At 40.1% G+C, this 13,771-nt stretch overlaps 1 pseudogene; it reads right to left on the reverse strand.

Annotated features, from left to right (window-relative positions):
* Positions 1–3,740: 3,740 nt before the first annotated feature.
* Positions 3,741–5,423, reverse strand: LOC134616990 (tripartite motif-containing protein 16-like; annotated as a pseudogene).
* Positions 5,424–13,771: the final 8,348 nt, after the last annotated feature.

Genomic DNA, 13,771 nt, shown 5'->3' on the forward strand with positions numbered 1-13,771 from the left:
TTCTCCTCTCAGTGTCAGTGACTGTGTGAGTTTCACTTCCTCATAAATGAAACTAATCTGAGCTCTGATCTAAACAGCATGTATCTACAGTGAATAGTGCTTGTCGGCTCTTATACATCACCACATGTCGGTTACACCCATCTTTAAACTGCAAATCTGGAGGGGAGGGAACAAGAAAACGTGTGGACACAGAGGAGGTGCTGAGTCAGAGAACAGAAAGAAGAGGGAGGGTTATCAGCTTGATTCGTTCTACATCAAAGATTGTTTCACAATTAAAAAGACTCTTCAGTCTTTTTTTTTCTAAATAATCTCACACTTCCTAGTTTGTCATTTAAATGTGCTAAATAACTTTTTCTGTTCCTTAGAACAATTCAAATAATCCAGATGAACAGAAAATATCGTCAGGACACAGATTGTTTTTAAGTTTGTTTTGTTGTAAAAAGAAGATATTTCCAAACTATTTCTATAAAATAAAGCCAAACATATACACTAAGACATATATTAATACATATATGCATATATTGCATATATTAATATAACATAACATAGGATCTAATATAATATTCTCTGTATTAGATTGGATTAGGTATATTTATGTCATAATGTAATCTCCCAGTCTGTGAGATCTTCAACGCACACCTCCAGCAGAGCTTCAGCACCATTCAGAGGGAGATTGAGGACACTGAGTCTGAATGAACCATGTTCAGCACCTCCATTGCTGAAGCCGCTGCACTGAGCTGCGGTCGCACAATGGTTGGTGCCTGTCGTGATGGTAACCCCCGAACCAAATGGTGGACACCAGAGGTGAAGGGAGCCACCAGGCTGAAGGAGTCCTATAGGGCAGCGGTCCCCAACCACCAGGCCACGGACCGGTACTGGTCGATGAGTCGTTTGGTAACGGGCTGCAAGAGTTAAGGCTCGGGTGTGAAATTCATGGTTTTCAGGGTTTTTATCGTTAACTCGATTTCTCTGGGTCTTTTACCATGTTGTAGTTTTGTGTCTTATTTTGAAAGAAACATTTACGCATTACCATAGCGACCAGAGAGCATTAAAGGGCAGAGAGGAGGATGTTACTCTCAATGTTGTTGCCGCATTTCAGGAGGACGCTGCTAATAAAGTTACACAATTTCACAGTGAATTTGTGTTTATTATTATATTTACAAAATACCACAGTTTTTGTTTTGGTCCTATCTTTTTTTTTGTTGTATTTATCTGCGACACCTTAAAGGCCGGTCCATGAAAATATTGTCTGATATTAAACCGGTCCGTGGCGCAAAAAAGGTTGGGGACCGCTGCTATAGGGCTTGGTTAGTCTATGGGACTTTGGAGGGAGCTGAGGTACCAACAGGCCGTGTGAAACATGGCTCAGGCCATGTTTCAAGTGTGGGAGGAGTTCAGAGAGGCCATGGAAAAAGACTTTCAGACTGACTCGAAGAGATTCTGGCAAACTGTCAGGCGACTCGGGAGGGGAAGGCTGTGCTCTAGCTGCACTGTGTATAGTGCAGGTGGAGCGCTGCTGGCTTCGACTGAAGAATTTGTTGGGTGGTGGAAGGAATTCTTCGAGGACCTCCTTAATCCTACTGGCATGTCTTCCATTGAGGAAGCAGCGTCTGGGGATGAGGGGGGAAGACCCGCCAATCTCTGGGGCAAGGCCACTGAGGCAGTTAAACAATTCCTTAGTGGCAGAGCCCCTGGGTTGGATGAGGTCTGCCCTGACTACCTGAAGGCTCTGGATGTTTTGGGGCTGTGTTGGTTGACACACCTCTACCATGTTGCGTGGAGAGCAGGGGCGCTACCTCTGGATAGAATTTCTAGGCGTAGCCAAGTAGCGGAAGGCCTTCACCTGGGTGGTCTCAGAATCTCTTCTCTGCTTTTCGCAGATGATGTAGTTCTGTTGGCTTCATCAGGTGATGGCCTCCAGCTCGCACTGGAACAGTTCACAGCCAAGTGTGAAGTGGTGGGAATGAGAATTAGCACCTCCAAATCTGAAGCCATGGTCCTCAGCCAGAAAAGAGTGGGGTGCCCACTCCAAGTCAGGGACAAGTTCCTGCCCCAAGTGGAGGAGTTTTAGTATCTCTGGGTCTTGTTCACGAGTGATGAGAGAATTTGGTGCTGCGGCTGAAGCGATGCGGATGCTGTACCGGACCATTGTGGTGAAGAGAGCTGAGTGTAAAAGCGAAGCTCTCAATTTACCGGTCCCTACCCTCACCTATGGTCACAAGCTGTGGGTAGTGACCAAAAGAATGAGATCCCGGATACAAGCGGCAGATATGAGCTTCCTCCAAAGGGTAACTGGCCTCTCCCTTAGACATAGGGTGAGAAGTTCAACCATCCGGGCGGGGCTCAGAGTAGAGCCGCTGCTCCTTCACATCGAAAGGAGCCAGTTGACGTGGTGCGGGCATCTGACAAGTATGCCTCCTGGGCTTCTCCTGGGTGAGGTGTTCAGGGCATGTCCCACCGGAAGAAGGCCCCGGAGCAGACACAGGACACACTGGAGAAGTGTTTCGCCCCAGGTTAAAGGTGATCACTCGTTACAGCTTTGCATTGTTTTGCAGTGACTTTTCTCTGTGACAAAATAACCCAGACAAGGCAGCAAGGTTCCACAGTGCACCACATCAACATCCTGTATCAGGATAGACAGAGATCTTTTAGCCGACCTCGTCCTTCTGAAATTTATTCCTGTCTCTCTGATCTTATCCACACTCAGCATCAGATGATTTCTCCCAGAGCACTCTACAAAATTATCCATTATTGCTCTATACTTTAGTTGTGTACTTTAGCAAAGCTAAAAAAAAAATATTCATGAATTTAGAAAATTACATCTTTCTGTTGAAACCAAATGGTGAAATAGATAATCTTTGCACAAAAATATCACCCAGTGTCTATCTCGTCATAAAATGGGCAAAAGTCAAAAAGAGTAAATTCTATTTACTAAATTCTTCTATTTTCTTTAAGATTTTAGTGTTTACACTTCAGATAAAAGAAGTTGACAAGAAGTCTTCTCATCTGGATTCTGTCTTTACAACACTGTGAAGCTAAATTACAAAAGTATAAAAGTACAGAAGTACCAACCCATTCTGAAGTTTAATCTTTATTGAAAACTGTCAAAACACAAAAATGTTCCCAAGACTGAAATATTTAAATGTATTTATTTGAACACAAACTTCATATCATTGCTTTCCAATAGCCTTTAATCTTGTGTAATGAATTATTTTTAGTGACAAGGAGCACAAAATAAATCTTGAAATTAAAAAGCAAACAAATGAAAATCTCCACTATTTTTCTTGAAGCAAACCTTTTTAGTTAAGAAAGGTAAAAGAATTTCAAAGATTAAAAAATAACAAAAATAAAATGTTAATGCAGAGAATTGTGACTGAATCACATCAGTCCCAGTTCTAATGACTAAACAGTCTGCTGTCATTGTGAAGGAAAGATGTGTTATAGAAGTGTTACAAACACATTACAAACACAACACACGGTGTTCCACTCCTGTAAAGGTGGAAGGGGCCATTCCCCCCCAAGCTTGTGTTTATCTTCATCTTCAGGCTACAGAGCTGCACATTTTTGTGACTCTATCTTCCACAGTGGTGACATTAACACAAAATCTCTCCCAGCAGACATATAAACACATTGCAACTGCTTTTTGTGAAAAAACTTGCTGCACTAGATTTATACTGGGTCATATTTTGCCATAATGTCATAATACCAGCCTCACTCTTGCAGCTGATAATTATCTCCATTTATTTCAATTTGCAGAATTCAACACTTGTTCCAAACACAAACCATCCACTAAGATAAACTCCAGCATAGAGCGGCTGCGTGAATGTGGTCTGGACTCTGTGGAGGAGAGTCATGGTTTCAGAGACGCTGTAGAAGGACAAAATACCTGCTCTGTGATCCAGGTACACTCCTACTCTGGAGGACTGAGGACCTGAGATGGGAATTTGAATGTTGTTGTACCAAAATATATAACTGCTTTTGTTACACTCTAATGCCCAAGATTTATAATTTCGTCCAAATCTACATTCATTCCCCTCTCTGCTGATATTTTTGTATGTCACTGCTACATCAACTCCTATCCCATTCCACTCCATCTCCCAGTAACAACGTCCAGTCAGACTCTCTCTACTCAGGACCTGTTCATATCCAGTGAATCTGTCTGGATGATGAGAATAAGACTGATCTTGAAAAATAAATGTTGATTTTCTGTGTCCTTCTGATAATACAAGATTTTTGTGTACTGTGTTTGGATCAAATGTGATTTCACGTGAATATTTTAGGAATTCAGCTCTGGTCTTTGGCTCTGATTGTGGCAGTAAAACATCCACTTCAGTGACTGTCAGTGAGATGTTTGTCCATTCCTCTCTCAGAATGTCCTGTAGTTTATCTCTGACCTCTGACACAGCTGCTGTCACATCCTCAAAGTAGCTCAGAGGACGGATATTGATGCTGGATGAGTCTGTAGACTCACTGAGTGCTGACAGTGAGGGGTAGTTGTGTAGAAACTGGATGTGATCCTCTGTGTGTGAGAGCTGCTTCAGCTCAGCATCTTTCCTCTTCAGCTCAGTGATCTCCTGCTCCAGCTTCTCCTCAAGCTCTTTGACTCGACTCACTTCAGTTTCCTGCTGGGATCTGATCTGCTGCTTCACATCAGAGCTTCTTTTCTGGATGAGATGGATCAGCTCAGTGAAGATCTTCTCACTGTGCTCCACTGTTTGATCAGCAGACTGATTGATGGCTTTCACTTCACGCTGAAGCAGCTTCACATCTTTCTCTCTGTCCTGGATTCTCTACTGGATGTTTTGTCGACTCACCTCCAGCTCTCTCTGCCTCTCAGTCCTTTCTGCTGCAGCTGAGACTGTGTCGTGGCCTTTATGTTCATCCACAGAGCAGAGATAACAGATACTCTGGTGATCAGTACGGCAGAACATCTTCATCATCTGATCATGACGAGAGCAGATGTTCTCCTGGAACTTCTTGGAGGGCTCCACCAGCTTGTGTTTTCCAAAGGCAGGAGACCCATAATGAGGCTGAAGGTGTTTCTCACAATAAGACACCAGACAGACCAAACAGAACTTCACTGCTTTCATTTTTCTTCCAGTACAGAAATCACAGGCCACATCTTCAGGTCCAGCATAGCAGTGATCAGCAGGAGCAGCTTGGAGTCCAGTCTTCTTGAATTTCTCCACTAAAACTGATAACATGCTGTTTTTTTCCAGAACAGGTCTGTCTGGTGTGAAAGTCTGTCTGCACTGAGGGCAGCTGTAGATTTTCTTCTCTTCCTCTTCATCCCAGAAGCTTTTAATACAGTTCATGCAGTAGCTGTGTCCACAGGGAATAGTAACCGGATCCTTCAGTAGATCCAAACAGATAGAACAAGAGAAGGTTTCTCGGTCCAGCTGAACTCCTTTCTGCGCCATTTCTCCTCTCAGTGTCAGTGTCTGCGCTGTATGTGTTTCTTTTTTAAACGGTGCCTGATGAGTCATGCAGTTCAAATTCTTGGAACTTGTACAGTGGGAATAGGAGAAAGGTGAGGGAGGTTTTCAGTTTAACTTACTGCAGGAACAAAATTGACCTGAAAGAATAAGTGTAATAAAAATGTAATACATTAACATGCAACCAAGATTTACTCACCATATAGACATAAAAAAGTACAAGGTACGAATCATTGCACAGATTAACTCTTGCAGATATTGAACTTGTTTGTGAATGAACTTGTTTTCAGGGGATAAAATCTCTCAACTACAAATAAATCTATATGTATATAATTTCATGCAGTTAGGTGAAATAGAAAGTACACCCTCTTTCATTTGTGAGGATCCATATACCAGGAATCTTTTTTTTTTAAAAAAAGCTTCTGGTCCTTACAGGTTCCAACAATTTTCACATCTAGGTGTAAAACAACATATAAAAACTAGAAAGCGAAAATTTCAGAAGAAATTTTAAGTGTGCCTATGCCGCTGGTAAACAGTGTAGTTTGCCATTCATACAGCTACAGAGAGCAAAACTCAGCAGAGCAGCCATTCTCCACCATGAACTATGGTAAAAACAAACACCGCTCGCACCTCACAGATGACAGCTTACAATTTTGGGTAAAGATGAAGTGACTTTGTACAGCCCCAATTTGCAGACGCTGTGCACATAGTTTCATGAGCAGAAGTCCCATTGTACCACGGCAGACCCGACAATGTTTGCATGAACACGCTTTGAAGCATTACGTTATGGACCACTTTTCACACATGGTTGGTGTACCCACACAGCCGGCTGTAGCTTTTCAACACACAGCCTGACACACACCCAAAAAACAGCCGAGAGAGCACAGACTACGCCAGAGAGGCGTGATTGCAGATGCCGCTCAGGTGGGTCCACCTCCCCTGCAGCGGCACTGCAGACCACGCCCCGCCACACACATCAATCACGTAAAATAAATATTTATGCACTTTTGCATTCACTTTTTGTTTTTTGTTATTTTTACACAGTGTTCTGAATGATTAACAATGGTCTACAGCCAATCTTGTGTATTATTATACAAACTTTGGTTGTAAGATGCCCTACCTGGCCCCCTGGCAAAAGCTTTGCTAGATCCGCCCCTGCACAGTTACCAGCTGTCAGCTAAATAAAAAAGGAGCTTGGTGTTTATTTCTCTCAGAAACAGTTCATAACTTCCCTTCAACTCATTCATGTCACCTAAAAAAAAGGTAAACCTGTTTCTCCATCACCAGTTCAGCTCTGATGATTCGGTAAGGTCATCTCCTGGTTTCCACCAAACTACACCTAAACTCGGTTTATATCTGACCCAAATAGAGTGCAGTTCATAACTTCTTACCTGAAATTCAGTTCACCTCACGCTCTGACCGGCAGCCGCCTGCTTCTCCTGCCTTCGGTTTCCCTGATCCACGATCTACCACCGGTTGATCGGCGGTCGCCTCGCCGCCTCGTTCCCTGCATGCTCTGTCTGACACACACCGGTGGATAGCTGCCCTCGGTTGTAGCTCCGCGTCAGCGACCACCAAACAACTCAGTTATTTTTTCCACATCGACCAGCATCTGGACAATCCACCGCCTTTCACTGTTTGTACCGTTACTAAAAAAAAACCCTCATCGGCTCATAAAAACGAAAAATAAGTCCAGCTATGACCCTGAGTCAAAAAGACAGCCAGTTAGCTAGCTAGCTGTCTAGCTCTTTGCAGGCACCGAAACCATCAGAGCTAATATGGGATGTCTTGGTAACACGAGCACATATTTGAAGTTTACATCTGGCCAATCCACCACCTTTCACTGTTTATACCGTTACTAAAATGAATAAATAAATAAATCATTTATTTATTTAAAATAAGTCCAGCTGTGACCACGAGACTTTACGAAGGACCGGGTGTGAAACCAGAGTAAGCCGCTCTCACTGTCATCCAGGCCGGCTGTAGCTTGTTAGCAAAGCCGCGCTAGCCACACTAGCCAGCTAGCCTCAAGCAGAAACGACATCGTCAGAACATTGTCGCTAATATGGGATGTTTTGACAAAATGAGCAGATATTTGAAGTTTACACACCTATATTCTCGCCTGAAAATATCTTAAAAGTTTATTTTGTGACCTAGAAACAGTATTAAGAGGAAAATAAAAACTAAGTGATGGCCGCCATTGTTTGACTCGGCAGAGGCGTGCTATGAATTGTGGGATATTGAGTTTTCCACCAAGCATTACCGTAACTTTTGAATGATTTGCGCAACCTTAAAAATTCCAATGGCTCCTGAAAGCAGCGACGCTGTGCGCACCGTTGATATTGTCATCATTACGGTAATCCAAATAAGGGTAGACAGGCCGTACTACTCCCGGCATACCACTAGAGAGAGCCAACACACCACAAATGAAGTTTGAAATTTGTGTCAGTGGGACCAAAAGATGGAGCCAACACACCACAAATGAAGTCTGTTTCTATGGCGCCAAAAGAAGAATCTTTCTAAATTTGCACTAAAATATTAATATTTAAAAAACTATAAAAGTCATAAACACCAAAAGTGTATACCATACTAGTCCAGCTCCAGCCGCACAAAATGATCTAACATATGTAACCCTATTGTCAAAACTGTTTGGCAGAGAAGCGCGGGAAAATTTTCACTAAAATATTAATATTTAAAAAACTATAATAGTCATAAACACCAAAAGTCATAGCACACCATTCCTGATCCAGCCGCACAAAATGAGGTAACATATATGAATCTTGTCTCAAAACTGCGAGGCGAGATTCGCTGCAAAATTTCAGGCGGAAACTGAAGAATAATAATAACTAGAAAAATTTGCATTTCCTGCGAAAATGCTGTGTGGATGCCTTAACGCTGAAGCTGCCTGCTGAAAAGCTGAAAACGATGAAAAGTTGCAAAAAGTTGTATGGTGGTGAAAAAAAACTTTGCCCTGAGCAGGATTCGAACCTGGCCCTCCTGGGCTAAAGGCAGCTACTCACCTCACTGACCCAAACTCATTCTCAAAAAGAACAGGTGGAGAGACGGACAATTCTGCTGAAATGAGAAGAAGCTGCTGAGAATTGTGCTGATAAGAGGAGAAAAGGCTGAAAATTTTGCAGAAAAGAGGTGAATCAGCAGAATTTTCTGCTGAAAAGAGGTAAAGAAGCAGAAAGTTGCGCTGAAAAGAGATGAATCAGCAGAATTTCTGCTCAAAAGTGTATTTTCTGAAAACAGCTGAGATTTGTGCTGATAAGAGGTGAAAAGGCTGAAAATTTTGCAGAAGAGGTGAATAAGCAGAATTTGGGCTGAAAAGAAGTGCAAATTCTGCTGAAAAGAGTTCAATCAGCAGAATTTCTGCTGAATAGAGTTATGCAGAACTCTTTTCAGAATTCTGCTGAAAAGATGTTTTTGCTGAAAATAGTTGAAAAAGCTGGGATTTGTGCTGAAAAGTGGTGAAAAAACTGAAAATTTTGCTGAAAAGGGATGAAAAAGCTGAAATTGAGTTAAAAAAGTTTAACTGTTAACTGAAAAAAATGTTGCCACAAGCGGGATTTGAACCCGGGCCTCCCAGTCTGAGAACGGCTGCTCATCTCACTGAGCTAAAACACAGCTCAGCCTGGCGAGCAGAAATAAGTGACCACATTGATAATGTGTTCCATTCATTTCAATGGGCAAAAATATTGCATAAAAAATTCAATATCTCAAAAAGTATAGAAGTTATGAGCACCAAAAGTCATAGCACACATTAGCAGAAAGAGCAGAATTTTTTAAAGTTTGAACGGTGAAAATCGGCTGAAAACTGAGGGAGTAGTTAATCGGCAAAGAACGGAGCAACTAGAGGAATAATAAAGATAAAGAATAAAGAGAAACAGGAAAACAATAGTGTGGATGCCATGAGGCATCCACACAATAATAATAAATCCGACGAATAGTAATATGTGTGCCTCTTGGCATAGGCACACATAATAATAATAATAATAATAATAATAAATCCGACGAATAGTAATATGTGTGCCTCTTGGCATAGGCACACATAATAATAATAATAATAATAAATCCGACGAATAGTAATATGTGTGCCTCTTGGCATAGGCACACATAATGATTACTTGAAGTTATTGCTACAAAAGATGGTTCTACAAGCTACTGAAACATTGGGATTCAAGCAAAAATACTTTTGTCTTACTTTTGTCTCTCATTATAGATGATATAAAACCTTGAATAATAGTACCGCGGAAAGGTCAGCTGTTTCAGAGATGTCCCCAAAACCTAGCTACTTATGACAGGGTTGATTCTGGTTTTTCAACTGCCTTTACAGCAGCTTTTTAAAAAGGATTTCCCATATTATAACAGCAGGTGAATGAAATAAATAAACAATTTAACCAGTCTGACACATAATAAAAATAACCTTTATTTACTCAGATGTTGGAACATTTCTTTGTATTACTGTGATTACATGTGAGCTAAAAGTCAACTTCATTCAACTTTGCCACTACAAAGTCCTCTTAGGCAGTGATAATGTATTTCCACTTTTATCTACAAGGTGCGTACAAAAACACATGCATGGGGCATGTTAAAGAAACATAGTCACTCTTCCCAGCAGACATCTGGTGCAGAGTTAAATAATGATTGTAATATTTAAAAAATACATTACAAAATAAAATAGAATCCCACATCCGAATTGTCTGGGCCTGGCAGAGGTGATTGAGGTGTTGTTATAAACCCCGGTGGGTTTCAGTGAAATCTAAAATATTGATATTGCTGCTCTTTTGGAAAGCCTGCCATGTGTCTCTAATTATAGAGTTACATGTTTCAGACACACTTGACACATCCAAACAACCTGCGAGGTGTTTACCTTCTTTATCCTCACCTTTCCCAGTCCTGGTTATGTTGGAGGTTTCTTCCTGTTTTTTCACCACCGGTTTAGTTATTCATTAGTAATCAAAAACTGTCTAAAGCAAACCCTGTGCTCCTCTGACTATGGAGCTGTGATGAGCTGTGTGGTCAAAGCTTTGAGGCCATGTTGGTTAATTTCTACCCTCTAGTGGTGAAAGCTGTTTAATACAGCTTTATTTGGTTTAAGTTTGAAACACTGACACCTGAGTCACCCTGCAGCCAGCAGGAGTGCATTTTAGATGCATCTTCATATATCCTGTAATTGTTCAACTTATTCAGACATACAAACATGGCAACATTTTGCTTTGTAAAGTTGATGGTACTTTGAGTTTTGTATTTTAGATTATCATTTGAACTTTTAGTCTTTAGTTCTGCTTACTTTTGTATTCTGGGTTCTCTTTACATTTTGAGCACTGGTTTGTATTTACTTGTTTGTTTTTCAGTTTTAATATAGCCTCCTCAGTCTACTTTTGTTTCTTGTTAAGAATTTGTCTCTCTCCCATTTGTTACATCCTGTTTTAATTTGATACACAGTTGTTTCTTGTGTTTTGTATTTGACACAATGAGACAAGGTTCCTTTGTCTCTTTGTTCTTGATTAATTTCAGATGTTCTTGTTTCCCAAGTGTTTCCTTTCCACCTCTCGTTAGCTGTGTATGTATATATGGAGTCAGTTTCCGTTTGTCCTTTGGCAGAGAGTCAGTTTGTCATTTCTCTGTTTGGTCCCAAGAGTTTAGATTCTGCAGCTTTCATGGAGTTGTAACCTAATTGGTTGGTTTTACCTTGGTTTTGCCTGTGGGTCTTGGACTTCGATCATTTTTGCCACCCCTAATACCGATAAAATCAAAATAAAATGTATTAGAGTCAGGGTCGACATTGTTCTATTTTTTTGTGTTTCTAATTTTTGAACCTACTGAAACAGTCTATTTGATGAACCACTTTTCGGTACTCCAGCTGGTGGCTCGCGCTGCCAGGACACACTTCTTCCTGAGCAAACGCTTTCAGTTCTCACAGAAGGAAAATCACTGATATATTAATGATGGTTCAGTTACACTCAATTATTTTTGTCATGCATATTGTCAGTTCCTCTCCTTGTAATTTGGGTCTTTCCCACCAGAGAGAAGGAAACAAGGAAGCAGCACAAGGAAAGAGGAATTTAAAAAAGGCAACTAAATAAAACATCTTCACTTTGTTGTCACAGCTCCACTGACTGTTTATCATTTTGTTACAGTCTGTCTCATTTTCTGATCTCAGATGTCAAATAAATACATAGTGTTCATGAAAACGGTTTTATTTAGGCCTACTTTTAATTAAATTTAAACACGCACTTGAGTTTTTTGTTCTTTTTATTTATCACACATTAATGGTGAGAGACAGAAAGTTTGAATATGCAACCAATCATCTTACGAAAAATCTCACAAGACTAAGAGGTGCTCCTCACACTGTGGTTTGTATATTCATGCTGTGTTGCCTCTTTAGTACATAAAAAATGTAGGATAGACTCTTTCTGTCTATTAGATACATTTTTGAAATTGTGATTTCCCTCATGTTGACTCAGTGATCCTAATTTCAGTCACTAGGCACATATTAGAGAAATGAGAAAAGCCCTAAGTGTCAGAGAAAGCTGTGACCGTGAATCAGCATGACCACATACAAGACCTCCTCTAAGACAAATGAAGCCATCATTAATTCTTCCTGTGTTTTCCCTACTGTGACAAATTAAACATACACTCAATTTTCAGATTAAATATCTTCATGTCTAAAGCTGAGACAATAATTTTGATACCTTCTGCAAGTTGTAATAACATATGCATGAAACATAAAGGTAAAGCAGGTGCATGTAAAATTCAAATCCAAATTTTAAAAATAAACTACATATTAAAGATTATTTGGTTCCCTTGTGATTGTAAACTGATTTGATGGAATTGTGGGTAATGTAGTTGGAAGAATTGTTTCACCACTGAAGTTTGATTCAGGTGTTATGAGCCGAGTAGCAGCAGCAGTGGTTTTTCAGCCAAATCCATTCGTCCTTTTCTTCCCAGATATCCAGCCTGGGATCCTGGAGCCTGTCCTGTAAGCAACTAAATCCTGTCAGTTATAATACTAACAGCAGGTGATAGGAAGTTTTCCTGCCCACTATACAAACTCACTGGTAAAATACAGTCTTTGCTACAATAACACCTGTGTTCAGTTAACATTTACTCCTAAACTACAATTTAAAAAGTGAATTTTTATACTTAGATGACCTTTTAAATCCCAACTTTGAATCTTGTTTCAAAGTCTGGGTAACTCTAATGCGATTACTTTCAGCACTTGCAGACATGTATTTATTAAATGGTTGTAATTAAACACTGTAATTTAGCTGTATGCATATATAAAGACATTTAATGTGCATAAAAAGACAATAAATATTAGTGTTAAAGTGTGATCAAAGCATAAAATATTGAATTTTTTTTCACAATTTAAACTGAACGACCTCCTTTCCTCAAAAGGCCTCAAAATGTGTCTGAGAGGATTTAACATGCATAGACCTCAAGATGGTTTATAAAAAAGTATAAACCTTAATATAACGTATGCTGTACTTTATGAATAATCACTCCTTTATTTGTTATGCAACAATACAAAATGATTTACAGGCGTAAAAGAATTTCACAAATACATAAATAAACACATAAATATCGTTATTTGCTTACAACTAAATAACAGCAAGTGATGAATGAAACATTAAGTGTTTATGATACTTATCAATCCTAAATTTAGACCTCATATACCATTCAGCTGTTTTAAAAAGCCACAACTGATGAAAAATCAAGAGCAGGAGATTTGTCATCAACCAGTCACCTGCCTGTCATGCTGGGACCACACCATGCAATATCTTTGTGTTTAAAGGGAACATGAAATGCTACACATATAAAGGCAAATTTATGTTATTGAGCCCTGCTCTCAAAAACAGACAGAGATTTAAAATTGTCTGTGAAAGTTATAGTTTTAAAAACATGTTTAGCTCCATCTTCTGTCAGTGCAGAACGTGACGTCATTGGTCGGTTGGTTGATTGCGGCCAATAGACTTACATTAGTTTATGTTAGCTAACTTGTGACAGAATCGATAACTCAGAGGAAAAGTAACGATACTAAAACTAAAAATCAGTCTAAGAGGATCACTTCTATGCTGCTCCTGACTGTAACAATGAGTTTGATGTTAAAACCAAGAATATACTGTCCACTTTCACTGTGTGTCTCTTTAGCAGGAAGTGGCTGGTCGCTGTTTGGCTAGCTGCACTCAGACAGGAAAATCCACCTGTTAGCCGTAATGTTCGAGTTCGTAAAGCACTTTATAAATGAGGACTGTGTGGAGGAGAGCCTGTTTGAGAAAGGTGACAGGTGGTTTCACCGAGCTGACAGAAACTGTTTTTTCCTCCTC

This window comes from Pelmatolapia mariae, linkage group LG18 (genome assembly GCF_036321145.2).
Source record: "Pelmatolapia mariae isolate MD_Pm_ZW linkage group LG18, Pm_UMD_F_2, whole genome shotgun sequence".
Taxonomy (NCBI): Eukaryota; Metazoa; Chordata; class Actinopteri; order Cichliformes; family Cichlidae; genus Pelmatolapia; species Pelmatolapia mariae.